Genomic DNA, 9,671 nt, shown 5'->3' with positions numbered 1-9,671 from the left:
GCTTGTGATGACATCACAGCAGAGTCCTGCAGAGGGTGGATTCGACACTCCAGAAGATACTTTCCCCGATGCATCGATAGAGCTGACATTCGCTGTGATGTTGATGCAAATATGTGGGCAGACAGATGGGAGCATCTAGATATCAATGATTGATATGCAGCAGTGTCTGTTTTTCAGTTTGTTTGTTTTTTGTTTCATAACTACTGCAGTAAGGTTTACTGTCTAAGTGAGTTTATGTTTGCTGTAAAATGTTTGATTTACTGTATTTCCCCAGTTGCACAATGCTGTGAACAGTTTCAATTAAATATTATCAAGAGTGCATATGAAGTGTCTTGATTTTCCTTTACAATTAATGGTTTTCAACATGCCGTGCATGCTGTCCAGACTTGACATGTCATTGGGAAGCACCTACAAAGAAATCCGTCACAATGAGAACATGTTCAAACCATTTGATTTTGTGACCAAAGGTGTTGGTGTAATGACTTGTAATTGTGACGCCCTGACACTTTGATTGATATAAGTACTTGCTTTTGATGAATATATGATCTGTTTTGATTAAGGGACTTGCTTTTGAACAACTGACTTTTCTTTTTGATGAAGTGACTCAGTTTTGCAAGTTATCCACCATGTTTTGCAGTTTGCACTAACTGTTTTGAGAAGAGCCTTAGTAGTGGTGCAGAGATCAATTCTGTTGTGAGAAATGCACCAAAGCAACTGAGAAAAACTGTAAATGTCTAAATGACCTCCTCAACATGTCTCGAAGTTCTCCAGAGGCTGGTAATGAACTAATCATTTGATTCAGGTGTGTTGACCCAGGGTGAGATCTAAAACCTGCAGGACACTGGCCCTTGAGGCCTGGACTTCCCCCACCCCTGTTGTAACCCATCAAATCATTGTATATTCAAGATAAGATTTATACCTACAGTGATGCGAAAAAGAAAGTTTAAACACAGGATTTTGTTCAGTCCTGGAAAACTTAGTAAACTCTTCCTGCTTCCGTAGAAATTAAGAGGGTAAGTAGCAGCCATGTGCTACTAATCAAATAGCCTCTATTAAGTAATCATCAGCAAGTGTGACCCCCGGTAAAAGCAGAAGCTTTGCTAAGTTGGATCATTTATTTGTGTTAACACAATGCTCTTCCCGTGAGTCGGTGTCCCAGCAGATTCATCCCAAGATCAGACCATCTCAGTCTTTAAAGGTCTCAGTTTTGTTAGATTTTAAAGTTCATGATCGCATAATTAGAAGAACACTGAACAAATATGGCTCGTGTTGAAGGGTTGCCAGTAAAAAACCTCATCTTGGTCATTGCATATTTCTCCTTAGTCCTCAACAAAAATGTGACAGACTGATAAAGTCATACAGAAAACAATTACTTTAACTCAAATGCTGATATAAGTGGATCTACAAACTCTCATGTGACACATTTAGTTTTTCACACAACTGCATGCAGTCTTTTGAACTTCACAAACAGAGAGACTTCAGAGGTAAAGCTTGTTGATTTATCAGTTGCTGTAACTCTTACCTTTGGTCATCAGCTCTTGGTAATGATCTCAAGGATGAGGTGAAGTAGCTGAAAGGAGTTTCCTTCTCAGGATGATTGGACTGAGCCTTAGAGATTAACAGTGAGGGGGATCTTGGACATCCAGAGCAAGTTCAGACTACACTTTGAGTTTAAGATGTTTGGGGCATCTGATCCAAATGCCTCCTCCCCTGTGAGGCTTTCCAGGCACCCCAACTAGGAGGGCATCCTGAGGCAGACTTGCAGGAATGGTTGTATCTCATTTTGCCTGGGAGTGCCCTGAGGTCCTCCAGGAAGAACTGAACATTGATATTAGAGAAAAATTCTTATGGGGAAGCAAATGGATGGATCAATATCTGTGATGCAAAGATGATTAACAGGTAGTAGGAGAAATACTTTGAAGGGGACCAACTCTTCTAATTCTCAGCTCCACATTTAATCTAAAAAGCAAAATACAGAAAAACACATGGTTTGCTTTGTCATCAGGACAGCTCACTGGCTCTTTAAATGTTTTAGTGCACAGCTCCAGTGTCCGGCTGTGTGGGTGTTTGCGCGTATGGACAGTGTTTTGTCTGATTAAGTGTTTAAGCTGATTGTGTTACCTTCAAGTGTCTAAGGGAACAAACGAAACCCGACCCTTAAGATGATTCAAGGAAACCTGCTACATTCAAACTTGAATTAAAAACTTCTGTACTTTGTGTCAATAGATTACACATGACTGCAACTTAAAGTCGTATTGAGTATTGTCAGATGCTCTACTTATATGGATCCTCATGTAGTCGTGATGTTTGAATGGGCTGCAGATGGTCATTGTAGGATATGTAGGAAAAAAAAGATATTTTGAGAATTAATATGGAAATAAAATTTTAAATATGTGAAAAAAATCTTACCTGGGTTAAAACTGTAATTTCACCAAAGCATTAGTCAGGGTAAAATATCAGATCTATGTAAAGTCAATGTCATCATGTCACTGTGCATGAAAAGTCACAACAGTGTGTTGTGTAATGGAACATTATTGGAATATTGTCCGTTTCAATATTGCCTAAAAATAATGCTGTGTAAGGTTTCACAATGTAAAGTTTTAACTTTTGTAAGTAAATTACTTTTGAATAAATCAATAGAGATTATATTGCATCAGTTGCCAGTTAAATACAATTATGTTAATTTATAATATTTAGATTGAAGTTCTCAGAATCAGGTGGTGTGAAAGTATCTCAAGAGGTAAAGTTACAGAAAATAGTCATTATAAAAACAAACAAAGACTCCATTCATGACACATCCCTAAAATCTGCCCCATTACAACCCCAACGAACATGTAACACCTCTCTGTTTTTTTAAAATAAAATTGTCACAAGTAATTTAAATTGACACCATAAAGAATAAAGGTCATAGCTACGTTTATGTTTTTAAAGTGAAAATAAAGTTAGTAATTTAACAAAGAAATAAGTTTGCATGCAGAGCACGTGCTAGAATTTGGAGTATAGAATAGTCTCTATTACACAAACGCTGTAATTTTAAGTGTCGTTCTAATAACAAATATACATTTTTTCCTTATAAATAGTGTTTTTAAATTGCAACTTTATTGCACTGTATGTTCGATGAGGGTTTTTCTTTGATAATGATATGAAAGATTTTGTAATGTAATCTGAACACTTTACATCAGAAGTTGTAATTTTCCTCCCCCCCCCTCTCTCTGTCCATTTTTCTCTCTCTCTCTCCTTCCAACATGAAACTCCCATCAGTCTGTTTAATGTAGAGCAGTGTGTGTGTGTGTGTGTGTGTGTGTGTGTGTGTGTGTGTGTGTGTGTGTGATGAGAAAAGGGAGGGACACGAGGAAGAGAGCAAGAAATGACAACGAACAGAGAGAGAGAGAGAGGAGAGTGAGAAAACAAAAAGGAGACAGGGGGAGGGTCGAGCAGGAAACAGGAGGTGGAGCCACAGAGAGAGAGAGAGAGAGAGTGAAAGAGAGAGGGAGAGAGAGAGAGAGAGAGAGAAAGAGAGAGGGAGAGAGAGAGAGAGAGAGAGAGAGAAAGAGAGAGTGAGACAGAGAGGGATGACAGGAGATGTGGTTGTTGCCGCGGCAGCAGAGCAGGACAGATCTGAGACAGTAAAACAACACTCCTCCTCTTCTTCCTCCTACTTCTTCTTCTTTTTTATTCTTCTTCTTCTGTCCTCCTGCATCCGTCCACAGTGGTTTCACCTGGAAAACCTGCCTCCTCTTCCTCCTCGCCTTACTCTTCACCTTCATCATCAGCAGCCGCACCAGCACCAGCAGCTGTGGTAAGTAGGATGGAAACTGCTCCAGATACACCGCTACCACTGCTGAGAATAGAATAAGAAGGGAGTGGAAAAGTCGAGTGGAGGAAGAGGAGCGGGACGGGATGGCGTGGTGGAGAGGGGTGGGGGTGGAGAGGGGTGGGGGGTGGGAGGGGGTGAGTAAGAGTTTGGAGCGAGGAGGTGAAGAGAATAAAATCAGAGTAGAAAACTTGGAATAAAGAGGAGCAAAGAAGAAAAAAGTGGCGTTTGTGACTAAAAACTGTAGATGGAAAAGAGCAGAACAGGACGAGGGAGGAAGAATAGAACTGAATAAAACAGAATAGAAAAGAATAGAAAAGAAAGGTTTGAGGTGTTTGGGATAAACAGGAGACAGCAAGTTCACCAATTTATGACAAATAATTAAGACAAAGCCTCAAGATTAAGATTTAGATAGAAGATAGAAGCAGATAAATGTGGATAATTTTCCTTTGTGTGTGTGTGTGTGTGTGTGTGTGTGTGTGTGTGTGTGTGTGCGCGCCTGCGTGTTGAGGTTGACGTAATCCAGCTGTATGAATTAGTGATGAAGTTCTGTGTGTTTGCTATTAACAGTGGTTAGCAGTCTCGCATACACACACAGACACACACCTGCCGCTTGAACACTTGTCATATGCATGCGTGCACACACATACATGTGCACACACTGTGCTCATTAATATTCACACACCTCCTGCTTCTGCAGTCCTGAAACTCTTTAAACCTCCAAAAGGGAGTTGGAGGCTTCCTAACTCACTTATTGTCTTTTTTTACCTTTTAAAGTTTCATTGAGAGTCGATAGGAAAGATTCAAATCGTGCAAGTCAAGAATTTTTGATGCCATTGCACGCTCGAACGTCTTTTGTAGTCTTGATACTTTGTGGCCTCACGTCTGGCTTCAATCCATTACGAGAGGTGTACATCTTTAAAAACACCTCACTCATGTAAAAGTTGATGTTTTTATTCTGAAACAGCCGCTCAAGTAAACAGTGCATTCTTGGGGACTAATTTCATCTGCAGATTAATGACTATTTTGTACTCCGCAGAGCATTTGTGGCATTTTCTGTTTCGCCCAATAAGGGAAAGTGAAAAATATCCTTTTCCCCTGTAAGGCTCTGTGGTTTCCTAAATGTGGACACTGTCGTTTCTAGCACAACGTTCTTTAAGAAAATAAACATTTTAGGCTAAATAAATGTTTTTTTTGTTCTTGTCAAAGATGAAGATTGTTGTGAAGTCACTGTGTTATCAGACTGTTTCATGGTAGCTGGTCCTGATTTGTGTCAGTGACGCAGTCGGTCTGTTTCTCAGCAGTCAGCTGAGAAGCAGACGGTAAATAATCGAATGTGAAACGTCTTCAAATTCAATCTATGCCAGTTCATAGCTAATGTGATGCTGCACAGGCCTTTAACTGGTTTTAAGGTTGCTTTTTAATGCGCGGGCACACTTTGGTAGCTAAACAAATTTCACTCGAGGTTTTACAGTGAAAGAGGAACACAGGCTGTGATGTGCTTTTACTTTAACAGTTTTTTGGTGAAACTCTGCAGGATATCCTGATATGACACATATGCAATACTTAATCAATGCGAGTTTGGTCAACTCCTCCTTGGCAGCACATTTAATCCACTGGATAAGAGCCTTTGCTGTACTGGGCGATGTTGCTCTGGTGTGTTTGTGTTGCTCTGCCATCGTGAGTGGAAGTGAGCGGACTGTGTTGGAACGCACGCAGGAACGGCTGAAGACTTCCGAGCTGATGATCAGAGCTGTGAAAATGAGAAAAATGGCATATGTCTTCATTTCAGGAATACTGGCAATGCATTAGCAAGCTTGATGCAATTACAGAGCATTACATTAGCATGATGGACTAAAGCAAAGAATTAATGCAGTTCTATAAAGCAAGGATTTGTGTATTTTCTAGCATGCAGGAAGCTGGTTCTTATACAGCGCGTTTCTACTTTACCTGAGCACTCGTCTCATTCAGCCGTTCATACAAAAAGCTTTTCTATAGTTTTTCTACATAAGTGCTTTCTATTGAACATTCACACTGCAGCAGGTGCATCGGAGATGGGGTTAGTGTCTTGCCAGATGATGTTTGGTATGCAGACTGGGGCAGCCAGGAATTGAACCACAAACCTTCCAATTAGTAGATGAAAAGTTCACGACTATGGAGCTTTGCCTCCATAGTCGTGAATATCAGAGTGGCGGGTCACACCGCATCTTTTTCAGATGGTGGAGGGCATCTTTTGACATTTATATTGCGTAAATAAAATTTGACAGCTTGGCATTAACCTCCTATCATCCCTAAGGTCAATATTTAGAGGCAGGGAGTAATGTTAGGTCTAGTTTGAAGAAGGAATCATACTTTCCACGTCTGCAAGGCAGTAAGGGTCCACTCGGATCAGGCAGCAGACTTCAAGCAGATGTCAAACAATGTAACAGGAGTGACTCGGCCGTGGGGTCTCCAGCTGTCCAGCATCCACAATAGAGTATAATCTAGCCTTTAGCTACATGCTAAAAAAGTTTCATATCAGAACCCAGAATAGTTTTCAAATCCAGTCTCTAACATGCAACATGTTTCTGTTAGAAGAGTTTCCTTTCCAGATGTTTTATGTGCAACTCGCTGATGAAAAGTCAGTGTTCAGTGCTATTTGCACACGGAGTAAACATGCTGTTAAAGATCTGAATTGTCAGAGAAACGTGTTCATACCATATGGTTTGGATTGTTCAGTGAGTCAAGTACGCACTAAAAACCCAACAGTGGCTGCTTTAGTAACAAAAAGCTCGCGGGTACATTGATGTGTGAAAGCAGTGCCACGCTGGCTGCAGCCAGAGCGCAAACCAAGAAGCAAATCTGTCAATTTTAAGGACAAACACATATCTGGCTCTTCACCTCAGTGAGTCGATGTAACTGTGTGTCAGCTAAAAGTTTAGAGCAGCCACTAGATATAAATGAACGGCACAGAAAATAACATAAAATAGCACATGCGTACGATTTAAATGGTCTGAGCCGGCTATAGATCAGTCCTTGTGCAAAAAATGGACACAGCTCTCAGCAGTGAGCGTGGAGCTGCATGTTATCTGAAAGCGCAGTCGCGCTCTGCATGTTCCGATAACATGCATCCTGGTGCATTTATGCAAAATTTACGCTGCCTTTTCCCACCACTTTTCTCCTGTCCTCCCCGTGTTTCTTTTGTTAATTTAAATGATCTTCTCCTGCACAGAGTAGGAGAACAATCTGGAGCATAAAATAACCTCACAGTAAGTGCTAATCAGCATGAAGGTGCTAAGACCAGTGAGTCAACAGCTGCCAGCCTTGTTACATGTCTTTGAATGTATGGGCGTCATTTTGGTTTTCCACATAGATGCAACAGTTTGCTGCAGTCATTTGGAAAAAATAGGAAGAAAATATCTTTTTATATGTTTTCCACAAAGTTTCAAGTGTCATCTTTTTGTACCTGCTGATTGTCTTTATTAGCCAACAACATTATTCCACACAACAGTGAATGGAAACATTGATAAAATAATTTACATTTTAAATTGTTCATGAGATGATGTAAAAATGTCTTCATAGACTGGGTTAACCTGTAGGAGCTTTAATACCGGATGATCCCTGATGTTGTTCACTTTAAAAATAAAAAAGGAAAAGCCAGCAAAGGTCGAAAATAAAATATTAAATGTCTAATACATTTAACTCCAGGTCTATAATAAAAGAATCAAAGCTTCGGTAGCTCTGTGTGCAACTGAACGAGCAGTGTTCATCAAACTTTGCAACAACCTTGTCAAACATCGGTGAATAAAAATGTGCTGAACTTTTCTAAGACTGGAGGTCCAGCAAAGGCTAGAAGTGCAATCTTCCATGTGTCCGGTTTATCGTCCGGCTCCAGGCTCTCAGGCACAACATGAAAGGCCAAACCTCTGCCAGCTTTATATTTTACTTCTACTTTTTTATACTTCTACTTCCCGTACCATGTAATACTTCTAATACACGTAGAAGCTTGAGTCGAAGACCTTCGAATGTGGCAAACTATTCCGTGTACAGAGCCATAATTACAAGCTGCTAATCATCAGGTACAGCAACAGGTATTAACAGGACATTGGCACCTTCTACTGGTCAGGAGGTATCATCAGCTCTTATTAAACTACTGTCGCTGCATTCGTGAGCAGCTCCGTGCTAATTTAAGTTACTGTTCTGGTGGGAAACGCCAGCATCTGTACAGATGGTGAGACTCAAGCAGACAAAACAAAACAAAGAGGAAATAAATCATAAATCATGATCAGAGTCACAGCAATCCAGTGATAGTAGTCGGTACATCAATACGTACATTGAAACAAGCGTTTTAATAAAGACTTGTGCTCCTCTCCATTTGAACTTACCAATATCTGACATCACGGTGGTGCATTTATAAGCTGGCGTGGAGGAGCTCACCTGATCCTTTCATTTCTTCCTGTCATTATACAGGTTCTCAAACAGGCTACATGTTGGGGTTGATGTGAATTTCACACTGAGGTACCTTTAGATCCTCTTTAAAAAATAAGGAAGATGATGGGATTTTAATGACAGGAGGAGCAGCCTGTTCAGGCCTTTTCAGCTGGATTTGTTGGCAGTTTATACTAATATAAAAGTTCATGTGTTCTCATCAGAAAAATGGTGAGATTATGATGATGATCATGTTTAAAAAGAGTCAGCTGTGAATGTGAAGCTTCTGAAGTATTAGACCCTGACATGTGCTCATGATCTTTGGGTGGTTGCATGTTGGTGCGTAAAGGAGTGGAGCATGGAGCCACATGATCAGGATGCATCCTGACCTCCTTACTTTCCAGGTTTTCTGGGCAATTACAGTTTTTGAAGGAGACCCAGGGGCAGACCTAGAACCCGCTGTTAGATTATATGTCTCATCCGGTTTGGGAAATCCTCAGGATCCTCCAGGTGGAGCTGAAAATGCTGCTGCCACCTGACTGTGATTCAGCAGCACTTAATGGTTGGATGGGTGGGTGGATGAACAGATGGGTTGATGGATGATGGATCATTTCGCTTTTGTTTGCTTTTGTCAGCTGACATATTTTCGGTTAATCATTATATCCAATGTGCAGATGCTGTATTTTTTTGCTTGTACTGAACTGTGTGTGTGTGTGTGTGTGTGTGTGTGTGTGTGTGTGTGTGTGTGTGTGTGTGTGTGTGTGTGTGTGTGTGTGTGTGTCTGCCGGCCGCAGTGAAGCGCTGCTCAGTGATGGCCGTCTAATGGTTTCACACAAACACTTAGAGTGGCCGGCCATGTGCTGCCCTCCATCACTCTGTGAGTGTCTGTGTGGGAACAGAGGTTTCCACTCCAGCAGAAACGCTGCTCCTACTGTTTCAGAAGCTTTCTTTTCATTTAAAAAAACTCATTTCATCTCTGAATTCTCAAAATTTATATTTAATCATTTTTGGTAAGCGTTTTCCAGCTGTCGTGTGAGGCAACACAACTGCTTTTAACAGCACCCTCTGAGAGCTGTAGTAACGACAGGTGGAGGTCAGGGTGGATGGATGGGTGGACTGCTGTTTATTGAGTTTACTGACCTCAGATTTGCGTGTGTCTGGTCTTTGGCAAGTTCTACAAACATTTGCAGTGAACGATGGAACAGCATGACAACACTACATCATAGCATGATAAAGTATATACATGAACAGGTAAAGGTGGAAAAATAAGGGAGTACTTAGCACTTAACAAAAATGATAACAAAAACAGTTTCTGAACCAAAAATATACCAAATACATGCCCGTAAAAATACCGTACAATGCAAAACATTGAAAGTGGAATAGTATCCTTCAAAGCAAAACTTCAGTTTTGAAGAACCGATGACCAAAAGTGTAATAAAAGTAGGCTTCA

At 40.7% G+C, this 9,671-nt stretch overlaps 1 protein-coding gene across 2 annotated transcripts in view; it reads left to right on the top strand.

Annotated features, from left to right (window-relative positions):
• Positions 1 to 881: 881 nt before the first annotated feature.
• The window catches only part of kcnd1 (potassium voltage-gated channel, Shal-related subfamily, member 1), an 83,254-nt gene continuing 74,464 nt past the window's right edge, over positions 882 to 9,671 (top strand). Inside the window, exon 1 of one of the 2 annotated variants that reach the window (XM_086277463.1) lies at positions 882 to 1,013. The gene's annotated coding sequence lies outside the window, so the exon portion shown is untranslated. Of the gene's footprint in view, positions 1,014 to 3,582; positions 3,800 to 9,671 lie in introns of those variants that run through there. The other variant, XM_086277462.1, reaches the window with a different exon arrangement.

The sequence above is a fragment of the Aulonocara sp. 'chitande type north' Nkhata Bay genome, linkage group LG20 (genome assembly GCF_057382095.1).
Source record: "Aulonocara sp. 'chitande type north' Nkhata Bay isolate Kocher_YH1m ecotype deep benthic linkage group LG20, A_spYH_male_GT1.1, whole genome shotgun sequence".
Classification (NCBI taxonomy): Eukaryota; Metazoa; Chordata; class Actinopteri; order Cichliformes; family Cichlidae; genus Aulonocara; species Aulonocara sp. 'chitande type north' Nkhata Bay.
The sequence above is the reverse complement of the archived record's forward strand: the minus strand, read 5'-3'. Positions and strand labels throughout refer to the sequence as shown.